Below are 18390 nucleotides of genomic sequence, written 5' to 3'. Positions count from 1 at the left end.
GTTCTAAGTGTGTAATTGTCACTTACTGTCACTCTACATGACACTGCCAGATGGGCAGATCACTTGACGTCAGCGGTTCAAGACAAGCCTGGCCAACACAGTGAAACCCTGTCTCTACTAAAAACACAAAAAACTAGCTGGGTATAGTGGCACTTGCCTGTAATCCCAGCGACACGGGAGGCTGAGGCAGGAGAATCACCTGAACCTGGGAGGCAGAGGTTGCAGTGAACCAAGATCGCACCACTGCACTCCAGCCTGAGTGACAAAGCGAGACTCCATCTCAAAAACAAACAAACAAAAAAACACAGTGAACTTCAGATCAGACCTTTGCTCCCATATGGGCATTCTCTCTTACTCCTGTGTCTCCCCTGAGCTCTCACCCAGTTGTCTCAGAGAAGGGCTCCCCCGACCCTACCTTGCTTTCTCTTGCTTTTTTCATCATTTTGTTTTGGAGTAGAGGGAAATTTTTTAATGACCTCAATCATAAATGTGAAGGGTCTGTATTAATGAAAGGAAAATGTATTCTGTTTGAAGTGGAGCAGTGTAAAAAAAACAAGCAACAGACTGGATTAAGAAAATGTGGCACATATACACCATGGAATACTATGCAGCCATAAAAAATGATGAGTTCATGTCCTTTGTAGGGACATGGATGAAATTGGAAACCATCATTCTCAGTAAACTATCGCAAGAACAAAAAACCAAATACCGCATATTCTCACTCATAGGTGGGAATTGAACGATGAGATCACATGGACACAGGAAGGGGAACATCACACTCTGGGGACTGTTGTGGGGTGGGGGGAGGGATAGCACTGGGAGATATACCTAATGCTAGATGACGAGTTAGTGGGTGCAGGACACCTGCATGGCACATGTATATGTATGTAACTAACCTGCACAATGTGCACATGTACCCTAAAACTTAAAGTATAATAATTAAAAAAAAAAAAAAAAAAAAAGCAACACCAGGCACAGTGGCTCCGGCCTGTAATCCCAGCACTTTGGGAGGCCGAGGTGAGTGGATGACTTGAGGTCAGGAGTTTGAGACCAGCCTGGCGAACATGATGAAACCCCATCTCTACTAAATATACAAAAATTAGCCAGGTGTGGTGATGCACACCTGTAGTCCCAGCTATTTGGAGGCTGAGGCAGGAGAATTACTTGAACCCAAGAGGCAGAGGTTGCAGTGAGCCAAGATGGCAACACCGCACTTCAGCCTGGGTGACAGAGCAAGACTCCATCTCAAAAGCAAACAAACAAAAAAAAAGCAATCCATCTTCACAGTACAGCACCTGCACGTTCTTGGAAGCGCCCTTGGATGAATGCAAAAGTCTCTGTATGTATCTCTGCATTCTTTTGATTAAATTAAATTTTCCTCAGGAACTAGTATTTGGGGAAAGGAAATGATAGCTTCATCAAATTGTTTTATTTTATTTAAATTAAAGGTTCCCAACCCCTGGGCCACGGACTGGTACCATTCTGTGGCCAGTTGGGTCACGCAGCAGGAGGTGAGCGGCAGGTGAGCGAGTGAGGCTTCATCTGTATTTGTAGCTCTCCCCATGGCATGCTTTACTGCCTGAGCTCCGCCTCCTGTCAGATCAGCGATGGGATTAGATTCTCATAGGAGCAAGAAGCAGCAGTGTTGCCGAAAGCCCCTATTGTGAACTGTGCGTGCAAGGGATCTGGGTTGCATGCTCCTTATGATAATCTAATGCCTGATGATCTGTCACTGTCTCCCATCACCCCCAGATGGGACTGTCTAGTTACAGGAAAACAAGCTCAGGGCTCCCACTGTTTCTACATCATGGTGAGTTGTATAATTATTTCATTATATATTACAATGTAATAATAACAGAATTAAAGTGCGCAATAAATGTAAAGTGCTGGAATCATCCTGAAACCATCCCTTCTCCCCAGTCTGTGGAAAAATTGTCTTCCACAAAACTGGTCCCTGGTGCCAAAAAGGTTGGGGAACTGCTGATTTAAATTACATACAAGTTTGCAACAGAATGTATTTTTTGCTGGAAATAGATGGCATTTTAGGAAATGGGCTTGGGAGATTTTTGGATTTGGAAGCATTCCATTGTTTCCACAGGGAAGCGTGTGACTAGCTCCAAATGAACCCATCCATATGAAGGCACTCCCCACATCATCACTTCCTTAGCTTTAAGGTTGAAATAAGGTTGAAACGGGCCCACTGGAAGAGATGGATGGATAGCAGCAGACCGGTGGATCCAGCCTACATGGCTCTTTCACGTGACAAAGATGGAGGACTCGCTGACTGAGCTTCTGGTTCTAGAAATAGTACCATGGACCCTGTACTGGGACACTGAGGGACACAGCAACAGAGGAGCCGAGAGCCCAAGCCACTGTGAGGCCCAGTGACCTCTACAGCAACCATGCTGTGCTCACGGCGCCGGGCAGGACAGCTTACAGAACTGAAGGCAAGGTTTCCCTGGCCATTCAACAGACTTCCACGCACTTGCCATTTGCAAGTGAGACTTGCAACATGAAGCCAGATATGACTATCCAATGAGGCCCTGCAGTCACCGTGAGGCTCCGCGGGAATGCACTCAAGTTATGAAACTACAGGAATATCACTGACTCACATTGCAGGCTCTTGGACCTATGAGAGGTGCTGTCTGTGCTACTGCTCCCAGGAGAAGCAGCAGGCATGGCTCCTGGGTGCCGCACCCCCACCCCCCATGCGTGTGTGTGCACACACACACACACCACCATTCTCACTTAAGCCCTCCCCTTATTTGGGGATGAACAATGGTCTCTGCCTTCCCGGGATCAGGAGAGCTCCTGGCCGCCTCAGGGACACTTTGCTCCTCTGTGTATGGATCTCCCCCCAGTAGGATCCGGGGAGCACACTCCTGCCTGTCCCGGAAGAATTGGGGCACTCCATAGCAACCATGATGGCAACAGGCCAGGCTGCGGGTGAATTCTACAATCCTGTGACTTTCAAAGGAGAATATTGATGATCTTCAGTTTCTTTTCTTGCCTGCTTTTTTCTCATTCCTTTTCTCTACCCTCCTTTCTCTCAGGCATTCTCATTCCTTTTCTCTACCCTCCTTTCTCTCAGGCTTTCTCATTCCTGTTCCATGCCTGCTTTCTGTCTGTCAGAGGTGATTCCAGGATGTCCACATAGAAGGGCCTTGAGGCTCTTGCCAGCTACTTGGGAGGCTGAGGCAGGAGAATCGCTTGAACCTGGGAGGCGGAGCTTGCAGTGAGCCGAGATCGTACCAGTGCACTCCAGCCTGGGCGACAGAGCGAGACTCCGTCTAAAAAAAAAAAAAAAAAATTTGAGAAAACAATTGTCCATATCAAAGACGTAAGGGTGCTGATGGAGGCCGGGGGCCCGGCTCTCGCTCTCCTCTCAGCTCCCGCCACTCCCTGGCCTTCTCTGTGCCTGCATCCGTACAGCCAGTGTCTCCCAGCCAGGCCACCTCCTCGCAGCCCTCCAGTCCTCAGGGTGGCTATCTGGCCACCCCATCAGCTGGACAAAGCATTTGTCAGCTCTAATGGATGTAAAACTCCCTGCCCTGACATGTTTTATGCATCCCCAGGGGCTTTGATCTCCTTGTCTGCGTACATAAATGAGAGGATTACTGAGACATCCCGAACGCGGCACCAAAAATGTCTTTCACGGAGGCGCTTTTGCCTCCAGGAGATAAGGTAACAAGCTGCCACCCCCCGGGGCCATTACGGCCTGTGCTTTGGGAGGGACTTCACTCAGGGAGAAATGTTGTCAGGAGGCTGGCCTACAAGGATCTCCCTGTCATTATTTCCCCATATTGTTTATATCTGGGCGATGTGGATAAAGAAACCGGCCACTTCTGGCACCGTCTCACCTCCCTGAAGATTACAAGCGACTGCGGCTGACATTTGCCAAGGTTTCTCTGAGTGACGTGGAGGCAGCACATGGTTACTGTCAGGGATTTCTGGGGGTGGGGGCTGGGGTAGAGCACTGGGGCGGGGACTGGTATTTTTAGGACACTCGGAGTCCTCTACTGGATTTAGGCCAGCTGTCCAGACCATTGCAGAGTGGCAATGTCATTCCTTTCATACTCCGTCTCCTGAGGGAGACAGGAAGGACAAAAGAGAGACTGGGGGCTGCTGCCCTGACCAATCCTCTGCCCCTGGAGGTAGAAGGCCGGTGTTGGAGATGGGGACTCTTTGATGCACACCTAGAGTTTCAAGATGGCAGCCCAGATTGGGGAACCATCTGCAAGGCGAGATGGGGCCCCACAAGTCATTTGGCTAAGCAGATTACAGCTCTGATCCCAGTTCTCTGTCCCCCACTTGTTCAATAAAGCCCATTATATGTATTAACATCATTACCATATGTGCCGCTAGGGACAGGAGATGCCAAAGAAGGCACATTCCGGCTGGGAGCAGTGGCTCACGCCTCCAGCACTTCAGGAGGCCAAGGTGGGTGCATCACCTGAGGTTAGGAGTTCAAGACCAGCCTGGCCAACACAGTGAAACCCCCTCTCTACTAAGAATACAAAAAATTAGCCAGGCATGGTGGCGCACGCCTGTAATCCCAGCTACTCCGGAGGCTGAGGCAAGAGAATCGCTTGAACCCAGGGGGTGGAGGTGGCAGTGAGCCGAGATCACACCATTGCTCTCCAGCTCAGGCAACAAGAGCGAAATTCCATAATGGAAAAAAAAAAAAAGGCACATTCCTTCCCTCAGTGAGCTCAAGAGCTTGACGTCATTTTCCTCTTAGTAAAATAGCTGTGTAGGCTCTATAGGTTGGAAGGGAACCTGAAAGTCTGTCCAACCCAACACCACCTAATGTTTTAGGACTTTCTACAGTATCACTAACAAATAATCATCTGCCTCAGCTTGAATACTTCTCGTGACGGGCACCTCACTGTCATAAATCTCTGGCACTGTGGTTCCTGTAGAGCTCTTTCTGTGTTGGACTCACACTTATCTGCCCGCACTGGCTCAGAGCAACGCAAGTATGACCCGCCTCTACAGATCTCGTGTGGAGTAGCCGCTAACCCAGGGGCAGGTCATACTCCACAGCGTCAAATGCTGAAGTAAAGTTAGGTAACGTCTAAGCCACACCCCTCATTTTACCCCAAGCCACCACGAACCCAGGCTGGGCATGTTGCTGAATTAGAAAAAGGTGCTATTCCCCAAGACCCATTACCGCCACCTGCTGGAGGATTGCCGTAATGACCTTGCATACCCCACAGCCCGCACAGCAGCCCTGGGGGGCCCTGGCTCCTCCCAGCGCCCAACACTGCGATTCTGTCCCCTTCACTTCACCATGAGGAGGGAGAAGAAGGGATGCTCAAGACCCTCAACACTGGACGTGGATCGGTGATGTACAGGCAAAAGCCAAAGTGTATTTTTTTTAAAGCAAATAAAAAATTACTAAGCCTCTAGAGCAATCCTGCAAAATTTCAGAAAGTCTCGCACTCCTGGCTGCTTGTGGCCTCCTTCCCTGCCTCCTTTCATTTTCTTTCCTGTGTTCATTCCTCATTCCCAGGACCTGACCCCCACTGCCTCATCCTGTAGTAGATGGAGAGGCTCTGAGGCCGTGGACAGGCGTGGGCCACACAGACATCCACTACAGGAGAAACCAGGTTACAGTTCTCCCACCCTGAGCCACCCAGGTGAGCTCCCAGGAGCATCAAGCTCAGTCATCCTCTGTGTCCGAAGAAGTAGAGGCTCAGCTGGGGCTGCACTGGGGGCAAGAGGCCCAGTCATTGCCTTCCAGTGGCCTCCAGCCCAGTCGAGAATCTGACTTGAACTTAACACAGACATTTCCTTCTTGAAAGAAAAGGTCACTCTATCAGTCTGATTCTTTCCGTTATTTCCAACAGGTGAATTTCAGTGCCAGGAATGTGACAGCAGGCTCCAAATCGGCAAAGACTTTGAGCACCATGTGACCTTTGCTTTCTCTCCTGTTCAAGCCACCTAGGAATGCTGGGGTGGGAGAAGGGCTGTGACCTCAATGCAAGCCCCCTGGTGACACCAACCCTCCATTCCTGGATGTGCTCAGCAACCCTGTGCAGTGCAGCTTCGTGGAGGAGGTGACATTTGCACTGGGCCTTAAAAGATGGGTAGATTTAGAAAAGTGGAAACAGCCCAAGTGGTCATAGACCCATAAATGGATAAGCAAAATGTGGTCTATCCATGCAGTGAAATAGTCCTCAGCTTTAGAGAGGAATAAAATTCCGACGCATGCTACAAGGCTGGGTGAACCTCGAGGACATCATGCTAAGTGAAATAAGCCAGCCACAAAATGACAAATGCTGCATGATTCCACTTATAGGAGGTCCCTAGAGGGGTCAAATTCATAGAGATGGAAGTAGGACAGGGGATGCCAGGGCTGGGAGAAAAGGGGATGGGAAGTTAGTGTTTCATGGGTACAGAATTTCAGTTAGGGAAGATGGAAAAGTTCTGGAAATGGACGGTGGTGATGGTTGCACAACAGAGTGAAGTAATGCCCCTGAACTCTATTGCTTAATGCCCCTGAACTCTATTACTTAATGCCCCGGAACACTATTACTTAATGCCTCTGAACTGTATATCACTTAATGCCATGAAACTGTAGTTAAACAAGGTGAAAATGATAAATTCCATGTTATTTTTATTTCACCATAATAGTAATTTTTTTAAAAACATAGGTAGAGATTGGAGATTGGCAGGAACAGCATTCCAGGAGGTGGGAACAGCCAGTGTGAAGGCATGGAGTATCCCATTCAGTACTGAAGCAGAATTTGGTCTCCTTAGTGTGATCGCTTACCTGGGGAAAGTCAGCCAGTAGCTCTAGGTCTCATGGGTAAAATGTGGAATGCGAATCCCGGCCGGGCCGGGCCGGGCCGGGCCGGGCCGGGCTGGGCTGGGCGGGGCTAGTGAACTGGTGGTGAGCCCTCGGTTCCATCAGAGCCTGATGCTCCACCCTGGTGATGCGGGCCCACCTCAGCTTTGCTAGGAGTCTGACTCTGGTTCAGTCCCGGCTAGGGCAACACCCTGTGGGTCACTTCACCTTTAGCCTCAGCCTGGGCTACCTCCTTAGCCACTCTCAAAGCTGACCTCGGCTCACTCCCTGCCCTGGGTCCTTTCCATGCCCCAGAACCACGCAGGCCTCTCTGCAGTCACCCTGCCCTGCCTCCAACTTTTCTCTGACGTGGCTTCTGCGTGCTGGCTCAAGGGTCATCCTGAGAGTGGATCCCTACAATAGCTCCACGAGGGAGGCAGGACTGAGGCCCTGTGGCCCCGATTCCCCTCCACCTGCCCACCACACCACCCTCCAGGATGCTGCCTCGCCCGCCGCTCCCGGGGGCCACATCCCCTCCATCCTGCCTGCCACCTGCCTCCATCCCCAGGAGGGTGAGGTTAGGTGGGGGAATGCAGGAAGCATTTCAAAGCATCAGCTCCCACAGGCAGGACGGGGCATTTGAGCTGAACCTTGTGGAGAAACCTTGGGGAAATTCCAGGTGGCTGGGGTGAGGGAGGCCGGCAGGGAGTAGAAGGTACGTCCAGCGTCCAGTGATGGGAGGCTGAGCTGCGGGGCCAGGGGGGCCAGGCCAGCGCCGCCTGGCCGGTGAGAAGTTACAGCTCTCCCATGTGAGGATTTCGAGCTGAGAGTCCCCTCACAGGGCCTGGGAGCTTTCAGGGAGCAAAGTCAAGGGGTCTTTCTTGGCTTCAGCTTCAGAGATTTAAATTGTGCTCTTTGGGCCTGAAAGCCTTGAGCAAGGGATCTCTGTTTTCATGACGGAGCGGAATCTCCGTGGAGGAACTTGCCGGACCAGGGATTAAAGGCAGCCTTCTGCTTACCAAGGACCTTTCCCCATAAACACCTATCAGGCCCAGCTGAACATACTTTCCTGTTGCCTGAATCCCAACACTGACAGGGCCCACCCATCTCCCCCTCCTCCCTGCCCTCATCGCTCTCTCCCTGGGCCAGTCCTGCACCTGGAAGTCTCTCCCTGCATCCGAAGCGAACTTCCTCCCCTCTAACGGTTTGCAGGCTGAGATCTACTCTGAGTGGGACCTTGAACTAGGCTGTCTGTCCCTTAGAAGCTGTGCCAACAACCCTCGCTGGGGACCGCCACAGCGAGCATCCACCTGAGTCTCCTCTGCGGAGCGGACCTCCCTGTTGGTCAGCCCACGCAGATTAGGAGACCGGGGTCTGCGTCGCAGCTGCAATGTGGTGTCCCTGAGCACATCGCAGCCTCGCAGGGCTGCTGTGTCCTCGGTCGGTAACACAGGGAAGGAGCTGTCCTTCCTCCCTGATGGTTTCAGAGATCCAAATGGGACAATAGACACTACAGGGCATCGTTGATTACAAACAGCTGTGAAGTTGGAGGGGTTACTGTCACCCTGGGTACTTTCACAGAACCAGTATGGTCGCTTCTAAAGGAAAGTTCTAAAACGTGTCTCCCCACGACCCCTCTCGGCCTAGCTGCTGGACCAGCTCTGTCCTCGAGTGCAGGAATACATTAGAAGCGGCCTCCAGATGCCCAGATGCTTTCAAACACATCTATTTCAGTCCTGGGATTACTGTTTTAAATTTCTGAGATGCCGGAGAAGCAAGAGCCGCCCTGACCACGTGCTGCTGCCTCCCGCCTGTCTCCCGGAACCTTCCTCCCATGGCTGCCCCTCCAGGACGAGGGCAGTGGGGGCAGCCCCACACTGCGCAGCCTGGTGCTTGGACCCCGGCCAGCCCGGAGCCAGGATAACGAGGCAGCTCTCCTCCCAGCATTTGAGCCAATTAAAAAGACAAATGACCGCAGGCTTATCTTCCCTCCTCCTCAGCCCCTCTCTTCCTTTCCATTCCCACCCCGACAGGGAAATGGCCTGGGGACCTCAGGGCTTTGGGCCTCGGCTGCTCTTCTTCTCTGGAACAGCCAGGCTGCTCCACCCTGCCTAGGCCTTTCAAGGCTGCTGATGGATGAGGCTTCTCCAGCCTCCTCTCAGAGCTTCTGAGTGTTCCGAGACCTCGGACTAGAAGGGAGGACAACGGGAGGGATGGGGTGGATTGGGAGAAAGTGAAGCAGAAAGGCCACAGGCTCAAAGACTTTTTGTAAAAAATGTCAAAAGCCTTGGAGCTTGTTTTTCAGCTGTGGCCTTGGGGCCCAGAGCTTTAGCAGAAGGCTCTGATTCTGAGGGCCATTTGCTTCATGTAACCCGGTGGTTAGCGCAGCTGGATCTCATGTCTTGGAGGAGGGCCAGCTGCAGCTGGAGGAGCTCTGAGACCCAAAGCAAGTTCCTGGGGTCCTCCGAGCCTGCACCCGAGTTTGTCCATGCCTGTCATGGGATGGTTGACAAGTGTGAATGCCTGTGAGTACCTGGCACAGCACCAGGCACAGACAGGCAAGCTGCTAATGTTTGTCAGTTCCCTTCCCCGTGCCAACCTCGAGACACTGATTCCAATTTCTCCACGGCTCACAGCTGCGCCTCCCACCTTAACTTATTTACAGGTCTTACAGGTTTCATCAACAGAATGTTTATCCTTAAATCTAACTGAAGAAAACAAACAAACACTTCTGTTCTCATCGCTCCCTGATAAAATCCTATGCATCTTTCAAAACCCAGTTTGATCGTGGCCTGTCTGGTTTTAGCTTCTCCGAGGTCCTCCCAGCACCGTATCCCTTCCATCCTCACCCTGTGGCATCGTGATTGTTCCATTAAGTTAATGAATATTAACTATTAGGTCTGAGTAACACCCTTGTAAACAGGATGAAGGAAATCCCCCCTCCTGCAGTATATATTCAAGATGGAGAAAAGAGGCATTTTAAAAATTCTAGAAATGAAACTAAAAGCAACTTGTGCCTCCTAGACAGCAAACTCCGTGCCTTCCTTCTCATTATGTTACGAGAATCTGCGCAGCCAGCAGAGCGGGGCACGGCCGATGTTCACCCTCCACACCACGCTTCGTTCTCGATGCTTCTCTTCTCTGGGAAGATGACCAAGGGTCTTTCACAGGCCCTTTTAGTGGTCAAGGTCCATTGTTCCTTAGGTCTGGACAGCTCTGAAGCCCATCTTATGGACACGCTCGTGGGCTCAGCAGCCGGCCCTGGAATAGATAAAGCTCCCTAGACCCTCGCTGCTTCCGAGTGAGAAGCACAGCAAAGAGGCTTGGCTGAGTCTCACTCCAGGCTGGGACCCCGGATGCGTGCCAAGGGCTCTCCCCCAGGAAGGGTTGTGTGTGCAGGCTCAGGGGAGCCCTGCCTACAATCAGGAGCTGCCTGCTGAGCTGGGAGCTGCTTCCCAGAGGACCCCAAGAGGCAGGAGCTGCCTTCCTTTCTGTTCCTGGCTGGAGCCAGCTCACTGGAGAGAGGCATTTCGGGTAATGTTCAGCTCAGCCAGGGCATGGAGTCTCAGAGTCCTCGAATTAAGGAGCTACAAAGAAATTCAAGGATCAGTCAGCCCAAATTCGTCATGCATGGAGAAGGCAACCGAGACCCCAAGTAGAGAAGAGACCAATTTTAGACTAATGGGATCTCAGAGGTCATCTACTTTAGGGAGGGAAAATTCATGGGTTCTATGCTCCTGATCCACTAGTGAATCAATAATGGTGCACATACCACTAATCAAGGATGCCACTCCCTGTGCTGAACCCAGACAAGGCCCTCAATCCATTCGACGTGGCTGTCCAGACACTGACCACTGAACACCACTTGAGATGGTGGTGATGATGATGGTGGTGGTGGTGGTGGTGGTGGTGGTGGTAACAACCACTCATACATGCTGGAAGCCTTCTCCATGTTGAGTCTTTACCTGCATGGCCTCATGTGATTCTCACTGCGCTGTGAGGAAAGTATTTCTATTATCCCCATTTTGTAGATGAGGAAAAAAAGATTTTGAGAGGGAAAATAACTTGCCCAAGACCCCACAGCTGGTGATTAAAAAGCTTGCCCAGCCTCTGGCATGTGGGGAGGACAGGTGTGCAGGGAGGCACATGGGTCAGCCTGAGGCTTGTCCAGAGACACCAGGACATATTATCAACTCTTCCCGGCCTCTGCCTGTGCCAGGGACTCAGCCGTGCCAGGATAATCATAACAGGAGTAGCTGATATTTATTTAGCATCTGCTGTGCTACAGGTACAGTGATGGAAAATTGACACACATTTCTCATTTAATCTTCAATGCGGTCCCACCAAGCAGGCATTATTGCTTTCACTTTACAGGTGGAGAAACTGAGGCTCAGAGAAATTAATTCACTTGCATAAGGTCATGCAGTCCATCCGAGGCAGCATCAGCATTTGCCCTCAGACCTTTCTGACTCCCAAACCCATGCTGTTTTTCTGTGGCATTGCGCTTCTCCTCTGGACTGGTCACCACCCATGGAAGTTGTTGGTGAGAGCTCAGGTCTTCCCATGTTTGTGGGCCCAAGTGCTGCTGCCGGCACGTTTCCTGGATCGTCGAGGAGCCATGGCACCCAGGGCAGGGGGCAGGTGACCCCATCCTCAAGCCCGTGTATAGGTCCCCACCTGTACTCCCCATCCTGCCTGCCCACCAGTCTTTCAAACAGCTAGATTGGAAGCACATTGAGGGCAAGTCTTGGTCCCAAACCTACCCGCACCCCCATCTCAGGTATGGTGGCATGATGGAGGAAGAAGTACTCCAGATCTGATTTCGGGAGAGTTAGTTGAAGTCAACTCTGCCTCCAAACAGCTGTGTGATGTTGGGCACTCATGTAACGTCTGACCACCAGCTTCACTTGAGAAATGAAAAGCTCCAGACCTTCCTCTCAAGGCTGCCAGGGGACCAGCTGAGTTCTCAGATGCCAGAGGGCTTGTCCTGCCACCTTGGGCTGAGCAAGTCATCCCACCTTGCTAAGTTCAGTTCCTTCATCAGCAAGATGGGCATGTGAACAACAGCATCTTCCCCACTCTTTCCCACCGTGCAGATCAGATGCAGTGGTATGAGGGGCGACCCTGTAGACTTTACAGCACTATGCAGATGGTATTTGCCACATGCTTGATAAATGGCCACTGCCTGACAAAACAAACCCTATTCCCAAAGTAGCAAGGTTGATGGCACAAAACCAGCAGTTATGAAATGTTGCCGGCTGCCTTGGTCCTGCAAGTGTCCTTGTGCCTTTCCTAGACAGTTGGGCTCTCGGGAAAAGGGCCCCTTCCCAGAGTGGGCTGTTTCTCAGGACCATCTCCTCCAATGCACAACAAACTAGAACTTTCTGACACTCCCTGGCAGCTGCAGCTGCTGCCTGAGACATCTCCGTGCCCTTGAGAAGGTAGCTTATGGTGCAAGTTTAGTCTGAAATTCCATCCCGGGGCCTCCCCCTGCCCTGGATCCCAAGGCCTTGAAGATGTTGCTCGCTGTGTGGGCTGGACCCGGTGGAAGCACCAGGGCAGGAGCAATGGGAGCAGGGCTCGGAGACCCTGAGCTCACAATAGTCAGGGGTCAAGGTCAGAAAACACAAGCACAGACCAGAGGCCCCAGAATCCTCTTCTGGCTGCAGCCATTATTAGTGGTGATAAATAAAAGCCTCTTCCATGGCTTTTATCATCTCACGACCTCAGATCAGTTTCCTAACACAAGTCACTCTCACATCCTTTGTCTTGGAAGACAGCAACACCTTCAAGTCTCCAGCCTGGACGTGCCCAGGAAGCTGCCTGCATTTCACCTGCATCTTTTAAACGGTGGAGGCTTGGGGACATTCTCCACCCCCAACCCCTCCTTATAGCCTGACCTGAGCTTTACAGTCAGCATGATCTGCCTGGGCTCTGTTAAGGAATGAATTGTGTCCCTCAAAATTCACATGCTGAAGCCCTAAGCCCCTGACCTCAGAATGTGACTGTACTTGGTCTTTGGGGGTAAAGTAAAATGAGGTCATGTAGGTGGGCCCAAATTCAATATGGCTGGTGTCCTCATAAGGAAAGGAGATTGGCTGGGTGTGGTGGCTCATGCCTGTAATCCTAGCACTCTGGGAAGCCGAGGTGGGTGGGTCACATGAGGTCAGGAGTTCAAGACAAGCCTGGCCAACATGGTGAAACCCTGTCTCTACTAAAAACACAAAAATTAGCTGGATGTGGTGGTGCATGCCTGTAATCCCAGCTACTCAGGAGGCTGAGGCAGGAGAATCGCTTGAACCTGGTAGGTGGAGGTTGCAGTGAGCCAACATCTCTCCACTGCACGCGTGGGTGACAGAGCAAGACTCTGTCTCAAAAAAAAAAGAAAAGGAGATTAGGGTCTGGGTTTCATGGCTCAAGCCTGCAATTCCAGCATTTTGGGAGGCCAAGGCAGGCAGATCACCTGAGGTCAGGTGTTCGAGACCAACCTGGCCAACATGGTAAAACCCCATCTCTACTAAAAATACAAAAATTAGCTGTGCATGGTGGTACCTACTCGGGAGGCTGAGGTAGGAGAATCACTTGAACCTGGGAGTTGGAGGTTGCAGTGAGCTGAGATCAAGCCACTACACTCCAGCCTGGGTGACACAGCAAGACTCTGTCTCAAAAATAATAAAAGAAAAGGAGATTAGGCCACAGAAACACAGAAGGATGACCATGTGAGGACACAGCAAGAATGTGGCCATCCAAAACCCAGGGGAGAGGCCTCAGGAGAAAGCAACCCTGCCGGTACCTTGAGCTTGGACTTCTAGCCTCCAGAACAGTGAGAAGATGAACGGCTGGTGTTGAAGCCACCTGGTCTGTGGGACTTTGTCATGGCAGCCTGAGCTGATTAATGCAGGTTTCATGCCAGCTTCAATTCAATTCAAGAAATGCAAATCTCCCAGCCACTGTCCTCTAGGCATTAGGCTGGATAGTGTGGATTCAAAGAGGAAACCGTGGAGGAGGGCATGCTTGAATACAGGATCTGAAAAGCTGGAGGGGAGAATTCATTTGCACAGGCCTCAGAACACATACAGAGCGTGGCCTGGTGAATTAGGAGGGACTGTCAAGGAATTCTCCTCAGAGGAGGTGAAATAGCAGCAAATTTCAAAGGCATATTAAGGTTTGGCCCACCAGTCAGGCAGAAAAGGGGGAAGGATCACAGGGCAAAGTGAGCCGTGGGTGCAGAGACTGCCTGTGAAAAGGCACAGCTGCGTGGGTGGAATGGGTGGTGGGAGGCTCAGAACTGCTCCCTCTGCTTGTGCTGCTGTAACAAAATACCATAGATTGGGTAATTTATAAAGAAGAGAAATGGATTCCTCACAGTTCTGGAGGCCGGAAGTCTGAGATGAAGGGGCAGACACTGGTGTCTAGAGAGGGCTGCTCTCTGCTTCCATGGTGGCACCTTCCTGCTGCGAGCTTACCTGGCACATGCTCACCTGGCACCTTCTCACCTGGCGGGAGGGGGAAAGGCCTCAGCTGGCCCCTGACTGCCCCTTGATGAGGCACGAATCCATTCATAAGGGAGGAGCCCTCACAGCCTCATCACCTCCTGAGGCCCTCACCCCTTTATACTGCCACCGTGGGGATTAACTTTCAGCATGAATTTTGGAGGGGACACATTCAAACGACAGTACTCTCCAAACTTGGTTTCTCCATCTGTAAATGGGATAATAATATCTCAGGCAGTTGGCATAAGGGTCAGCTGAGACAACAGGGAAAGAAGAATGTTTATGGCAAAGCACTCCCAGAGATGACTTCAGATGAAGCCATCACAAGCCTTCTGATTTTTCATTCAACTCGCCCACCTCCCACCTGTAACCCTTATTTGGCACAGGCGTCCATCAAACCAGGCCAGGCACAATTGTTTTTTGTTTGTTTGTTTGTTTGTTTTGAGATAGGGTCTCACTCTGTCATCCAGGCCGGAGCACAGTGGTGTGGTCAGGGCTCACCACAGCCTTGGCCTCGTGGGCTCATGCGATCCTCCCTCCTCGGCCTCCTGAGTAGCTGGGACTACAGGTGCACACCACCACACTCAGCTAATTTTTGTATTTTTTTGTAGAGACAAGGTTCCATGTTACCCAGTTGGTCTCAAATTCCTGGGCTCAAGCAATCTACCGGCCTTGGCCTCCCAAAATGCTGGGATTTTGTGCGGGAGCCACCACGGCCAGCTGGATTGTTTTTAATAAACTTTCTATTTTAGCATAGATTTAGATTTACGGAAAAGCTGCAAAGATAGTACAGAGAGTTCCCACATTCCTCCACGCAGTTTCCATCATTGTTAACATCTTACATTAGTATGTTACACTTGTCAAATTAATGCACCAATACTATTATTGATACGTTACTACAAACTAAAGTCCATATTTTTTCAGATACTTAGTTTTCACCTAATGCCCTTTTTTTTCTTCCATGACCCTGGAGTATATGTCATCATCATGCCTCCTGAGGCTCCTCTTGGCTGTAAACGTTCTAGCCTGATTTTTGAATTCCGGGACACGGCATTTGCTAAGAAATGTACCTATGTATAGAAGTAGGAATGAGGGAACAGTTGGAGGATTTTTGGAGAAAAGCACATTATTTTTCAGCACTGTATCATTTGGTGAATCAACAACACGTGTTTGTTACAAATGAGACTATCTGTTCGCTGAAGGAGCCCTAAAGAGCCTGTGTTTATGATATTCTCAGTTCACTTTATCCTTTGCACTAAAAAATACTGATTTACATGTGTACATACACATAGACACACACACACACACACACAGTTTTAGAATTCACTCGTGTGATAGCCCCAGTCCTTCCCAATAGCCTGTCTCTGGCCCCAGGTGTTCTGTGTTCTCAGACTGTCTGAGCCCCTGTTCCTTGGAGGGTGAAAGGCTGCCTCCCTTGAGCCCAGAGGCCCAGGGTCAGTATACACTCAGCTGCATTCTCTCTGGGGCCCTCTGCCGTAGGCAGCGCCATACCCGATCCAGGCAGAACTGGACTCTTGCACTCTGAACCTCATGGCCTTGGAAGGGAGAGTGGGTGGGGGCTGTTCCTCATAGGCTAGAGGGCATCACAGCAGTTCCTGCCTCCAGGCTGCAAAGGGGTCAGCTCCCAGGTTGCCTGCAAGAGTGGTGATAAAGGGACACACTCTCCTTGCTTTGCTTGGCCAGGACAGCACTTTTGTTTGGAACACTAGGTTCTGAGACTCTGTCCATCTGCAGGTTTTGCATGTAAATGACGAGGAAAGAAAGCAGCAGAAGCCACATCTATGAGCCTGGAGCATCAGCAAAAATCAGCTCCTGCCTCCTCCCCACCACCCCGGCTGGCACGAGGCCACGGCAATCACGGCATCACACTCTTGCCTGCGTGTATTTCTTCCTTTTTTTTTTTTTTCTCTTTGAGACAGGGTCTTGCCCTGTTACCCAAGCTACAGGGCAATGGCATGATCACAGCTCACTGCAATCTCAACCTCCCAAGTAAGCCTCAGACTCCTGAGCAGCTGAGACCACAGGCATGTGCCACCACACCCAGTTAATTTTTTAAAACATTTTTTGTAGAGATGGGTCTTGCTATATTGCCCAGGCTGGTCTCGAACTCCTGGCCCCAAGTAATCCTTCTGCCTCAGCCTCCGTAAGTGCTGGGATTATAGGTGTGAGCTGCCATACCCCACCTCTTCTTTTTTTTTTTTTTAATAAAAAATAATGGCTCAAGTCATTGTAAAAATAATAATAATAAAATAAAAAAAGTAGCAGAAGAAGTAAAAACTCACTTTGACCACTACAAAGTCCCCATCTCCTCCCCAGAAATAACTTATGCCCTCAGCTGAGCATGTCCTTGGAGACCTTTTTCTTTTTCTTTTCTTTTCTTTTCCTTTCTTTCTTTTTTTTGTAGCTTAAGTTCATTTTAGATGGTTTGTTGAAAACCTCAATTTTTTTAATAACATAATTTCAACTTTTATTTTAGATTCAAGGGGTGTGTGTGCAGATTTGAGACAAGGCAATACTGCATGATGCTGGCGTTTGGGGTATGATTGATCCTGTCACCCAGGTGGTGAGCATAGTACCCAATAGTTAATTTTTTAACCCTTGCTCCCCTCTTTCTCTCCCCCTTCTTATAGTCCCCCATGTCTATTGCTCTCATCTTTGTGTTCATGAGTACCCAAGGTTTAGACCCCATTTATAAGTGAGAACATGTGGTATTTGTTTTTCTGTTCCTCCGTTAATACACTTAACATAATGGCCTCTGGCTGCATCCATTTTGCTGCAAAGGACATGATTTTGTTTTTTCACGGCTGCATAATATTCCATGTTGTATATGTGCCACATTTTTTTATCCAGTCCACATTTTCCTAAACATGAGCACCGAGGTTGATTCCATGTCTTTGCTATTATGAATAGTGCTGTGCTGAACACATGAGTACATGTGAATTTTTGGTAGAATGATTTCCATTTCTCTGGGTATATACCCAGTAATGGGATTGCTGGGTTGGATGATGGGTCTGCTTTAAGTTCTTTGAGAAATCTCCAAACTGCCTTCCACAATGGCTGAACTGCTTTATATTCCCACCAACAGTGTAGAACCGTTCCCTTTTCTCCAAAGCCTCACCAGCATTTGTTGCTTTTTGACTTTTAATAATAGCCATTCTGATTGCTGTGAATGGCATCTCAGTGTGGTTTTGATTTGCATTTCTCTGATGATTTGTTATGTTGAACATTGTTTCATATGTTTTTTGGCTGCTCATACATCTTCTTTGGAGAAGTGTTCATGTCTCTTGCCCACTTCTTAATATAATTATTTGTTTTTATGCTTGTTGAATTGTTTAAGTTCCTTATAGATGCTGGAGATTGATCTTTGTTGGACACATAATTTGCAAATATTTTCTTCTATTCTGTATGCTGTGTTTACTCTGTTGATAGTTTCTTTTGCTCTGAAGAAGCTTCCTTAGAGGTTTTTTTCAATGTATGAATACGCATGTATGGGTGCATTTAGGAAAAGAGAATATAATTTTACATAGAGTTTCGGAAGTACGAATACTGGCTGGGCACAGTGGCTCACACCTGTAATCCCAGCACTTTGGAAGGCTGAGGCAGGAGGGTTGCTTGAGCCCAGAAGTTTGAGACCAGCCTGAGGAACATGGTGAAACCCTGTCTCTATTAAAAAAAAAAATTAGCCAGGCATGGTGGCATGGACCAGCTACTCAGGAGGCTGAGTTGGGAGGATCACCTAAGCCTGGGTGGTCGAGGCTGCAGTGAGGTATGATTGCACCACTGCACTCCAGCCTGGGTGAAAGAGTGAAACCCTATCTCAAATAGAAATAAAATAAAGTAAGGATATGGTATGATTATGTAACTATTTGCATACAGATATTTGTTTTTTTTTCCCAATTTTCCCTATTACAAACCATGCTGGAAGTCTAATTTTTTTCTCTTTTTTATTTTGTAGGCAAGGCTGTTGGGTATCAGTTCTCCACAGGGACCAGATGATCTTAGGTCTTTCTCTTCATCTTGGGAAGAGTAAGGAAGCTGTTCTCGTCCTGCCCTAGTGTGGCTGATGTGACATGACCGGCTGCG

This window comes from Gorilla gorilla, chromosome 7, assembly GCF_029281585.2.
Source record: "Gorilla gorilla gorilla isolate KB3781 chromosome 7, NHGRI_mGorGor1-v2.1_pri, whole genome shotgun sequence".
Lineage (NCBI taxonomy): Eukaryota > Metazoa > Chordata > Mammalia > Primates > Hominidae > Gorilla > Gorilla gorilla.
Note: the sequence above shows the minus strand (reverse complement) of the source record.